Genomic DNA, 11,934 nt, shown 5'->3' with positions numbered 1-11,934 from the left:
AGTTCCTCATACTACTTAAGTAATGTACTTGACTTCTGCCTATCTTAAGACTGACACAATTACTGTATCTCATTCATGCAGGAATTATTTCACAGAGAATTAGAAATTTTGTTATGTATTTCAAAAGCCTGATTCACCTCTTGCTATTTCATATCATCTGTACAGAGATGTGTGATGGTGTTTCAAGAACTGCTCGGTACACAAATGACAAATATTGTGGAAAAAGAATTAGTGAACAAATGAAAATATTTTGTTAAGAATATTTGACAAATTATAACATGACAAATACAAACCTCACCTTTAGATTGTAAAAGTTATGGTAAATAAATACATTTCTGCGAATTCGTGAAAGAGCAAATTTCTATGGTTTTCAATTATTGAGTAATGTTTCATGAAAAAAATATTGGTGAATGTCATGTACATGTATTCATGCTTGTGAAACTGTGTGTGCATGGGTGTGTTATCCTTGCTCTTTTTTTTCCAGTGTCAATGATAATGTATGACATGCTAATGTATCGCTAATATACATGTTTTGAACGTATGTTTGACTGATGAGATGAAATTCAGATGAATTCATTTCATTTCAAATGAGTTTGTGATGCACATTTTCAATGCAGATAGGTAATGTACCTTTAAGAATGGTCCCAGTGAAGCATCTTACCAGCACTGCATGTGAAACACACCAAAAATACACAGACATCAATTCATATACTACATTCTAAGAAAAAAGAAAAAGGTTCTTTTGAGCACCATTAAATGGTTCTCAGCACTGTCACAATAGCGACACCTTTTTTGGAGCCTGTGAGAACCTTTTTTAAATGGTGCCTGTCAGCACCATTTAACATTGGTGCCCATTAGAACCTTTTCCAATGAAATGGTTCCCATGAGCACCTTTTGAAAAGAGTCAAAAAGGTGCCCATCTTTAGTCAAAAAGGTGCCCATGGGCACCTTTTAAATGGTACTTACGAGCACCATTTCATCGGGAAAAAGGTTCTAATGGGCACCTTTTGCAAAAGGTGCCGACAAGCACCATTTCAAAAAGGTTCTCACGAGCACCTAAAAGGGTGTCGCTATTGTGACAGTGCTGAGAACCATTTAATGGTGCTCAAAAGAACCTTTTTTTCTAAGAGTGTAGGCTGAAGAAGGTATGGCTTAGCATACGTAATGTCCAGATAGTATCTCCCCACTTCACTGAGAACTCACTGAATTTCAAACATATCATATTGCCTGTATTTTCCCATTTACTCATGCAGGCACACACACACAGACACACACATACAGTACACACACATGCTCCAACACATACGCAGTCAGCAAAGAGCAATCTACGCTTTGGGCCAAAATATCTCATTACGGGTACATTATACGACATAACTCGTACTGACGGTGGAATCCTGGAATATTAAAAATATTGTGGTATCTCCCGCAGCATTTCTAAATTTGAACACAATTTTAATATCCCGCAAATTATGTGTCACAAAATATCATGGTACGGTGTATTTAGGGTGGTGATTCAAACTTTGCATAAAATACAATGTACGCATACAAAAAAATAACCTTTTTGGAAATCTGGTGGTCCAACATCAATTTTTAGTTACGCTGTATCATCGCTAATTTTGAGCCCTGTATCAGTATGCTAGTTAGAGATTTTGTTCTAAATTTACCTTGTTTGAGGGTATTTTAGAAATAAGAAGTGATGAATAATCAACAACTCCATATATTTTACCAATGGATATTGCAAGTGAAAAATTGTGCATGATATGTATGAGTTTTACATGTCAGTTATCAAAACATGGTAAGATACACACAAAAAAACTGATATCCACTGCAGTCCTCCTGTTAACACACAGTCTTTCTCTGTGATGCTGACACAGGAATCTGCAATTTGTACAGTCAAATACTGTAGCTTGACTTTGGGTAGGAGCAATTCACAGTCCGTAACCTTAACACAACACAAAACATGATGATCAGACATGATTTATCAATTTCAGTATTTGCTTGACTTTACTCAGCTTTTTGCTATTTACAGACTTTGTCTTTAAAAACATCTTCATTCATTCTATTCAACCTACATGAACTGAAGAAACGGGAGCAAAGGTGCACAATGAATTTCTAAAAGTGTACCAATACCCCAAATATTATGTTTACTATATTTGTAGAATAAACTTGAGACATGTCCTCTGTAAAATATTAGAATTTTTGTTCACTCCTGTTTTTATTTATTGGGGTTTAAATGTAAATTCTACAGAGTATACAAAAACAAAAATGACTTGAAATAGAGCAGTCGAGCACCCGATTCCTTCAAGCGAACTATCATGCTATCGAAATATTGTTCCAAATTTATATATGTCTTGAATGATAGTGATATTTAAATGGAGCATATGGAATATGGAATATATATATATATATATATATATATATATATATATATATATATATATGCATATGGAATCTCAATTTGTAAAACCTATAAATAATACATATGGATAGCTAGAATGTGCACACATCAGTACCGGCACTGAGCAGAACTTAAACATGTTGGGCACAAGTACCAAATTCTTATAGAGAGATGATCTGATTTATCGAAATATATGTATACTTTCAGGGGCTATCACAGGTGAATTATGGCTGTGTTTTGTGATTCTAGCTGCACACAAATTTGATTTCCAGGCTATTGGTGCACTTTATTCTGCCTAAATTTCAGGGAACTTCACTTACGAATCAATAATTCTATAGAAGAGTTTCTCTGTGTGTTAAACATAATGATATCTAAAAAAATACTCACATTCTAAATATTTATGTGTTCTTTTTGACTTATGATTGATGTTCTTTTTGACAAGACACTTTGCACTGCTTCAATAGCTTACAATAGCTGTGAGAATTTCCATAAAATAAGAAAAAAGAATTTCAATATTTACACATAAGGTGAATCTGACTGTTTTAATCAATCTACAAAATGAATGGAAATCTGTCACATGTTAATAGTACAGAGAATAAGAATCACACTTGCATTACAATAAGTGCAATATTGGTCAAAATTGCAGCCTCAGTTTTCTTGAACTAAAAAAGTATGGAGGAATATCAAGATGAAGAAGCTAAATCGCAAAATCGCTGGGCATATTAGAGAATAAAGCAGAAAGTCCTGTATTATGCCTGTGTGGTGTGCATCTACATTTTTTTTAATGGCAATGATCATGTTCCTGTACAGTGATACTATCAGTGCCTTTTAAATACTTTGCCCAAAATAACTCATGTTTTATACATGTACATTGCATACACAGACATTTTTTTATTCTGCTCGGAAAAAGAGGCATCTTCCTTGATGCACTACAATCTTTCTTTTTTCATACTAAAAATCAGCATCCACTGTGAAACATCAATCATTCTTTAGAGGATAAGATAACACCTTCACACTTCATGAAACATACGGCATAAAAAAGAAACATCAAGGAGAGCCGACCAGCAACTTTGGCTGAAATGAAAGAGGTGCTGGCTCTGTTGAAAAATCTGTCAGAACATCAGTAGGGCCATTCACACGTACGGCGATATACCGCGGTATTTTGAGCAGTATATAGCAATAAGAACACATACACGTCGTGAAAAATGTATGGTATTTAGGGTGATAGTTCAAAGTTCGCACAAATTACACACGTGGCATTTGAGTGTGAATCCTCTCACAAAATACACTGTACATGTACTGTATCACCCTTCAGACAGTGGTGCGTTTCTCATTCAACCTGACCATATACTTCCCCGTCTACTATGTGCACGCATGAAAGAGATATTGCTTTATATGTGCAGTGCTTCCCTTGGAGAGGTGTAGTTTTGGGCCAGAATCACCACAGTATTTTGTGAATGAGAACCAGTGGCAAATCCAGGCACGGGTGCACCGTGCGCACGCCCCCCCCCCTTATTTTTGTTAAAACAAAAGAAATAAAAAGAAAAAAAATTGAGGGTGGGGTGCTTGCTCTCCCCCTTTAATTTTGTAAAGGTGCCCCCTCTTTACGAAATTCCTGGATCCACCCCTGAGAACAGTACCAAATTAAATACCACGGTATCTATTTCTTGGTATTCTGCGAATCAGCGAATCATGAGAATAGTTTTGAAAAAAAAAAAAAAAACTTCGTATTTAATACCATGGAGTACAAATTTCAATGTGAATGCACCTAATCTGGTCATTGAGTGAACACTAAATATTTGCACAGATTTTGATGTATGCATACCAGTTAAACTTCTTTTCCGAGTTACAAATTGTAGCTTTGTTTCAATGACTATACAAACGTGTGTAGTATTTGGTTCTCTGAATTTAGTGAAGGGTAGAAAAAAAAACAAATAAATCTGATGTTTTCAACTCAGCAGAGTCGCACTTCAAATCTCTTCACACCTTACGGCACAAAGGCTACCATAAAGGGGAGATTTATCCCAAATAATGTGAATTCAGTGACTGCAAAAATACTGCAAAGTACACATCATACAGTGACGGTTCTAGAAAGTATTATGATCAGACAATCCATTCAAAAGTTACAAATTTTTCAATGTTTGATGGCAGCGTGGGGATACATGGGTGGCCTGATTTATTCACATCGACCGGGGTACATCCGAAAACCACGAATAGCACCAATCAGTGGAACTCGTGCATCAATAGGTTAGATACGCTCATTGGTAACGGTTGACTCTAGTTTTTGTGGCTGTGTTTGTACAATAGACCAGTTCGTAATTCCACTTTGCGCATGAGCAGAAAAAGGTCATTTGTACCAACAGGCATTTTGGTTTGTTACTTCACTGAGATAAGCATCTGTGATGTGATGATTATTCATGTATCCTTTATAGATTGATATAGGCCTAGATGGTGCTTGCCAGCACATCCACCTGACAGTATTAAAGCCTGGTATTTGGCAATATCAACAGAAAATGTTGTGAATTAATTTAATACAAAACAATGAAGTGGATGCCTCGTGAAAATGTCAATTGGCCATTCTGGTCACCTGGTCTATAAAAACGCAAGTTCATTCTTTGTTTGAATATGAATTCCATAGATTGTTACGTCGGGCAAGCTTGTGCATTATGTCACTTTGAAAACGAGTGAAATGCCTATCAAAAACCAACTGAGAAAACAGAAAGGTCATTCATACAAATGTGTATGTGACATACCTGCCAACATTTCAAGATGAAATATCTTACTCGTGGATTGCAAAAATCTTATTTTATATGCAAACTGAAGTTAAAAATCTTACTTTCGGTCAAATCTTCAGAAAATACGTGTACATGAAAGGTATATCTAAATATTTTTCAAAAATCTGATTTCTCTGACAGAAAAATCTGATTTTGCTATTTTTAACGTAAAAATCTTACTGAATCTGATAAAATCTTACTAGTTGGCAAGTATGACGTGAGCTAATTACGAAGTGGCTTATCACAACATGTACACATCAGAGATCAGTGATAAAGTTCTACAAAATTTGTATCAGGATGCTCGAATACAATGTAGTCCAAGCCAGGCCAGGTTTCTTACTCCATGGTATCCCCACACTACCTATTCTTTGAAATCCATGTGCCATCATCAATGGAAGATAAGTCTACAAACAAAATTCATGATGCCACACGAGAGCAACAGTATACAGATTGAAGTATAAAGAATTCAGCATATTATGTTCATTTTTCAGCATTATGAAACAATAGCACTTGACTCCCCTCTTTCAGAGGACAGGGGGAATAATATCCATGTTTCATTGTGTTGACAGAATGTCTAGTTTTTTAATGAAATTTTGTGAAATTCTCTTTTTGTATGTTTCATGTAAAACATACCTTGAGGGATTTTGAGTATAACCACATCAGAATTTTTTATTGCAACCTGAATAAATGGCAAACTCATACATCAAAAAATTTCCTAGTGAGAACAAACCTAACATGTTTGTTTGTTTGTTTGTTTTTTCTTTCAAAACAAAGAAAAGCAAAATCTGGTTGGAAAGTAACTAACAACATATCACTCTGATATCATGGGGGGGGGAGGAACTTTAGTCTTTACAGCTCAAAACTGGGTTGGAAAAACAGATCCATTATTTCATGACACACCTCTAACAGGACTTTTGATTTTCAGCAGTAAATTCTGAGACAGAATCCGTTTTTTTTTTTATAGGGGGATTTGTAACAATCAACTTTATTGTGAATGTATTGAAATTGTATTTTTGCTCAAAGATTTTTTATTTCATTGCTACCGTGAGTAGGCAAAATGAAGTTGAAAAAGTCTTGTGTGAGCATTTCTTGGAAGCAATTTGTTTGTGTGTGTGTGTGTGTGTGTGTGTGTGTGCGTGTGTAATGCATTCTTGAAAAAAGAAGTTTTTCTCCTGTATGTTTGTACAGTAATACTAAAAGTGAATTGATACTTTTTGTATTTCATTAAAATGGAAGTGAATAAATATTATTTAAAAAGATGTGCATCAAAAATACGGTTTAAACAATAAGCAATATTAATGTACATGTAGGTGAATATCATGTGACCACAAGGTATTATATGAGGAATTACACGAATGAAGAATTCCTGGAAAATACATACTGTACAACAAGGAATGTTTGAATGCATTTTATTACACAAATTTTCCCATGAGCCACGATTAGCAATATTAAAATGCACATGGAAGTTTTTGTCTAACAAATGCATTAAAGGGATCGTATAGTTTTGGTTGAAACCTAATTTCAGGTTTCTAACATTTTTTGGTGAGATAATGAGAAACCTCTTATGAAATATGAAAGAACATGTAATTCTGAGGAATTCAACATTTATTTGATGAAAATTGGTTTTGAAATGACTGAGATATCCAAAAAAGAGCGATTCTAATAAAGTGTGGGACCCACACTTTATTACAATCGCTTTGTTTTACCTTGTTTTTGGATGTTTCAGTCATTCCAAACCAGATTTTCATCAAATAAACTTCGAATTCCTCTTAAAATGGTATGCTCTGTACTATATCATAAGTGTTTTCTTGGTATCTCGCAAAATGTTAAAAGCCCAACTCTCATCTCCACCAATACTGTACCATCCCTTTAAATGTCGGTGACTTTTCATGAAAATTTCATGCCGTGAAATTATCTCACTTTACAGTAGATTCAGTGTACAACAAAAATGGAATGAATCTGAAGCCATTACAACATGCTGTGAAAACGGGGTCTACATAGGTTTATACTGTATACAGTGTTATTTTCGCATAATGTACAGATATTTTCATGAATGAGGAGGTCACAGACATTTTCACAAGATGTCGTTTTCACAAATTGACACTGAGGCCTTCATAAGCGCACTACAGCGTATGGTGACATTTTCGTGTGTTGTTAAATTCACAGTCCGTGATTCACAAAATTCACGAAAATTAAACCCTCGCAAAACTACATGTATTACAGCTTAACACAGTACTGTACATGTAGTATAAAATGGACCAAGGATATGTTGTAATAAAGTGGTTGTTAGATCTCTGCCTTCCGTGAAAGATACAAGTATTGAGCCTCTCCACAATAAACTCTACGAAACCAAGCAAAATCTTAAAATTCCATATCTTCCTCTCTCTTAGGGGAGAGGTCACACATTGAAATTATACAATGTTTATGTGAATGTACATTGTATTATATGTGAATACATTGTATGTGAATGTTTGAGAGCAATGGACAGAATATTTCATGAGGTGAAAGATGAAATGATCCATTCAATGAGGTGCAGCCTTGTTGAATGGATCAAACATTTCATCTTTCACCGAATGAAATATTCTGTCCATTGCACGAATGAAAAACATTTATCATTTGTTTTATATAACGCCTAAAATAAATCCTTGTCATTTGATGTTTCAGTATAACCGTAATTTAGAAACAAGAGAGAATCTGAGATCGCGAGAGTGCTCACTGAGCGCTTTACGCTAGCGCGCTGTCCATGTACACAAACGCAAGCGTTGTACGTGTACACGCATAGGTTGTTGAGCTCTACACAGCAAGCGTGCAATAGAGCAAATCATATGGATCCAAAATAGCACGGTAAATGGAGCCACAACTACACGGATGATGATGTCATAGTAAAATGGGCTGAAATGATCAATGTCAAACAACCAATCAAATGACAAGAATCTCTTCAGGCGTTATATAATGACACATAAAGGTCGACTCCATCGTGGGATGGACTTTTGATCTCTGCAATCTATTGATGGACAAAAGATGATTAAGATTGCAGGGTTGTAATATTCCTCCCAATATAAAATGGGCAAGCTCATATTTTGTGGTGATCCAATATACACCACCTGAAAGTCGAGGAACAAATAATGATGTACAACGTCCAAAGCCCCAAATTATGATTAGAGTGCAATATCAACAGCACCAAATGAGGCTTATACTGATCCATTAAGGGCTCCCATGATCATATACATGGTGTTCCATTGGCATATCATAATAAATCATGTCAGAAATAAAGCAATAAGTTGAGGCAGTGTCATGCTGCTCCAAATGACACAATATGGATCTATGAGCTATCATTAGTGTAGATTTTGATTCAATGTGAATCATACAATCATAGCTGTTGTGTTCCTGCCAAGTACATGTATGCATGTTAAAGGGATCGTACAGTTTTGATTGAGACCTAATTTCAGGTTTCTAACATTTTTTGGTGAGATAATGAGAAACCTCTTATGAAATATGAAAAAGCATGTAATTCTATGAGGAATTCAATGTTTATTTGATAAAAATTGGTTTTCAAATGGCTGAGATATCCAAAAAAGAGCGATTCTAATAAAGTGTGGGACCCACACTTCATTACGATCGCTTTGTTTTACTTTGTTTTTGGATACTTGTTTCAGCCATTCCAAACCTGATTTTCATCAAATAAACTTTGAATTCCTCTTAAAATGGAATGCTCTGTACTCTGTATTATCATTTAAAGTGTTTTCTTGGTATCTCGCAAAAAGTTAAAAGCCCAATTCTCTTCTCCACCAATACTGTACCATCCCTTTAATACAATGTGTAAATTTATGCGGCATACATTGTATGTCCTGTATTCAATTCAAACCATACTCCCATCAGCGTGTGGGCACATCATCACACTATATCCAGGCTAATTAAAAAGATAATGGGTTTGGATAGAAAAATTCATGCTCCCTTAAATAAGTTATTTTGCAGAGCAATACAGATGGTGCTACAAGTGTATTTTTGTGAATTTGTGGTGTCACACAAACTTTGTTGGGGGAAATTCTGAGAGGGAAAGTACACTGTACAGCCAAACCTGCTCTAGTGACCACCAGTCTATAATGACCACCTGCCCAGAGTGGCCACATGGAATTGTAAGCACTGCAAAGAAATGTCATGCCAAACAAATGTGTTTACACTCAGCAAAGAAATTTCATGAGATATACCAGTAAATGATCTGTATTAGAGTCAGCACTGCATATGTTCAACTGTAGGCCCTACCGTGATTTTTGGCAAGCAAATGAAACACAGTCTACATGTGTACATATGTTTGGACTGTCCACATGATATTATGATAAAAAATAATATACATGAAATCCTTTTGTATGTTGATAGATCAATCACTGATAACATTGAATAGCAATTTAAGCTTCTCTCTTCTATGGAACATCTTCATTAGTCTGGGAGGAAATGTGAAATACGGTTCTTCATAATTAGCAAAACCCATTAGGTGGTCGGTTAGGTCGGTTAGTCGCCCCCCTCAAGATTCTGAATAATTCTGAGTGCACAAGACTTGTCACTTACATTCCGAAAAATCCATAGTTCCCTCATGTACAAGGGAGCATCCCCTTTTTATCAACCCTTTCCTATCTCAGTTCCAAAGATCAATTCTTTTTTTATAATTTCCCAAATATTCCCAAATTTCCATCAAATATACATATACGAGATATCTCAATTTCAACTTTAAAAAGGCAAAAGCTCCCTCGTACGGGAAGGGTGGGGATAGCACTCTCCCAAGCTTTCTCCCTGCTTGCCCCCCCCCCCCCCCCCCCCCGCCCTGTGCATACAAGTAGACTATGGCTACACTTATGAGTTTTCCAAATACTGTATACGCCATACAATGTACATTTCGCAAGTCTAAATTTTCGCGAATCGGGAACTCCTGATGATTTCACGAGTGGTTAAATTTGCGATCGTGAAGTCCTGAACTGAACGGAGAAGTGTGCATGCATACGTCACATTCACATCAAGATCAGAGTCAATATTTTCGTGTGTCTTTAATTTCGCGAATAGCACCTGACTCGCAAAATTCACGAAAATTAAAACCTCACGAAATATTCGGCGTATACAGTATATACCACAAAATGTGTGCACCAAAATGTTTAACTGCAATCAGAAAATACAGAATCTCCCTCATGTAGGAGGGAAAAGGGGCTTTATCCCCTCCCACGTCATCCTGCCATGTTTCCTTCCACAGACTTACACTTCTCTGATTGACAAATTTCCAGATAGATCTATTCCAACAGAAGAGTGCATCAGATTGTTGAATTTCAGTTCTAAAAATGGAAAAAAAAAGCTCCCTCGAATATGGGAGGGGTATCTTGCCACCCTCCCATTGATTGGTCCCCTTTATAGACTTAGTGTACTTTGGGGAAGGACAATTTGCCAATTTCCCACAAAAAGTGTGCTTCAGATTGCTTTATTTCAATTTTAAAAACGCAAAAGCTCCGTCGAGCAGGAGGGGGCATCCCCCTCCCACACCCTCCCCCTCTACCTCATTAGACTTTGTACATACATACAGATAATGCACGCGCGGATTAAGAGCTAAATGCCGTGATTTTGCTATTAACACTTCCCTGAAAAAAAAAAAACAAACAAAAAAACAAGCTATTATTTCCATCGTTATTTTTTTTTGGGGGGGGGGGGGGAGAGCTAGAAAAAAATCCAAGTATTGCACCAAAAGTTTGCGCCAGATCGCTGAATTTCAGGTTTGAAAATGTAAAATCACCTTCGTGTGGGAGGAGATATACAGTATCCCTTATATACTTGTGTGCATGCCTTTTCTGTTTCATCAAATTCATTGTAAGAATTTTACAAGACGTTTAAATGCTACCACTTTATAGGCGAATTGGTCAATAATAATCCACATCAAAATATCCTGCTACCTGCTATCACGCATCAACAACACACTAACACTCACATACATCAAGGTATACATGTAGATTAGGTACAAAACCAAATTATGAAAAGATGGCAATTTTCACTTCTTAAATGAAGGTTTCTAGTATGATGGAGTTGTGATGTTTTTCACGAATACCTGTCATTCCATCCCCATTTCAGTGCCATTTACTCCCTCATCTCCCCATCTGTCATTCACCTCTTCTTCTATAATGCCTCTTGAAAAATAAGCACACTTCATACATAATGACAAGAGTTTATTATTATAATCATTATTATTCATTTATGACAAGTTGAAATATTAAGCGATGCAGAATGAATGTTACTTGTTCTATTTTAAAACCATGCATGGCAAATATAATCAAGTGAGTTGTGAGTGAGCAGACGACAGAAAGAACTGGCCCAAAATAAACGTATCCAAAACGTATCCACATGTGAGCTTCTACACGCGAGACACTTTTTCAGAAGCCTACAACTAGGCATCGAGTTACACTTTAAGACTGAGTTACACTTTTAGACCGTAACATACGTTCCTGCGTTGTGTGCAACGCATGCAGTGCCGAAGTTTAAGCTCGAGCTGATGAAGACACGTTAAGATTAGCGCGCTATTTTGCAAATTAGCTGGCTATTCTGCAAATAAGTCCAAGATTTTTTTGGCTTATTTTCCGATCGGAATAGCTCGCCATTTTGGCCTTCATTAAAACAATCACCAGATCTTCAAGTATGCATGCACTAATACCTCACAGTAGAACTTGGCCTTGAACATTTTCAACAATGCTTATGCTGTATAAAGCACCCTTACAACAAACTGCCAATTGCATA

The sequence above is a fragment of the Diadema setosum genome, chromosome 22 (assembly GCF_964275005.1).
Source record: "Diadema setosum chromosome 22, eeDiaSeto1, whole genome shotgun sequence".
NCBI classification, from domain to species: Eukaryota; Metazoa; Echinodermata; class Echinoidea; order Diadematoida; family Diadematidae; genus Diadema; species Diadema setosum.
Note: the sequence above shows the minus strand (reverse complement) of the source record.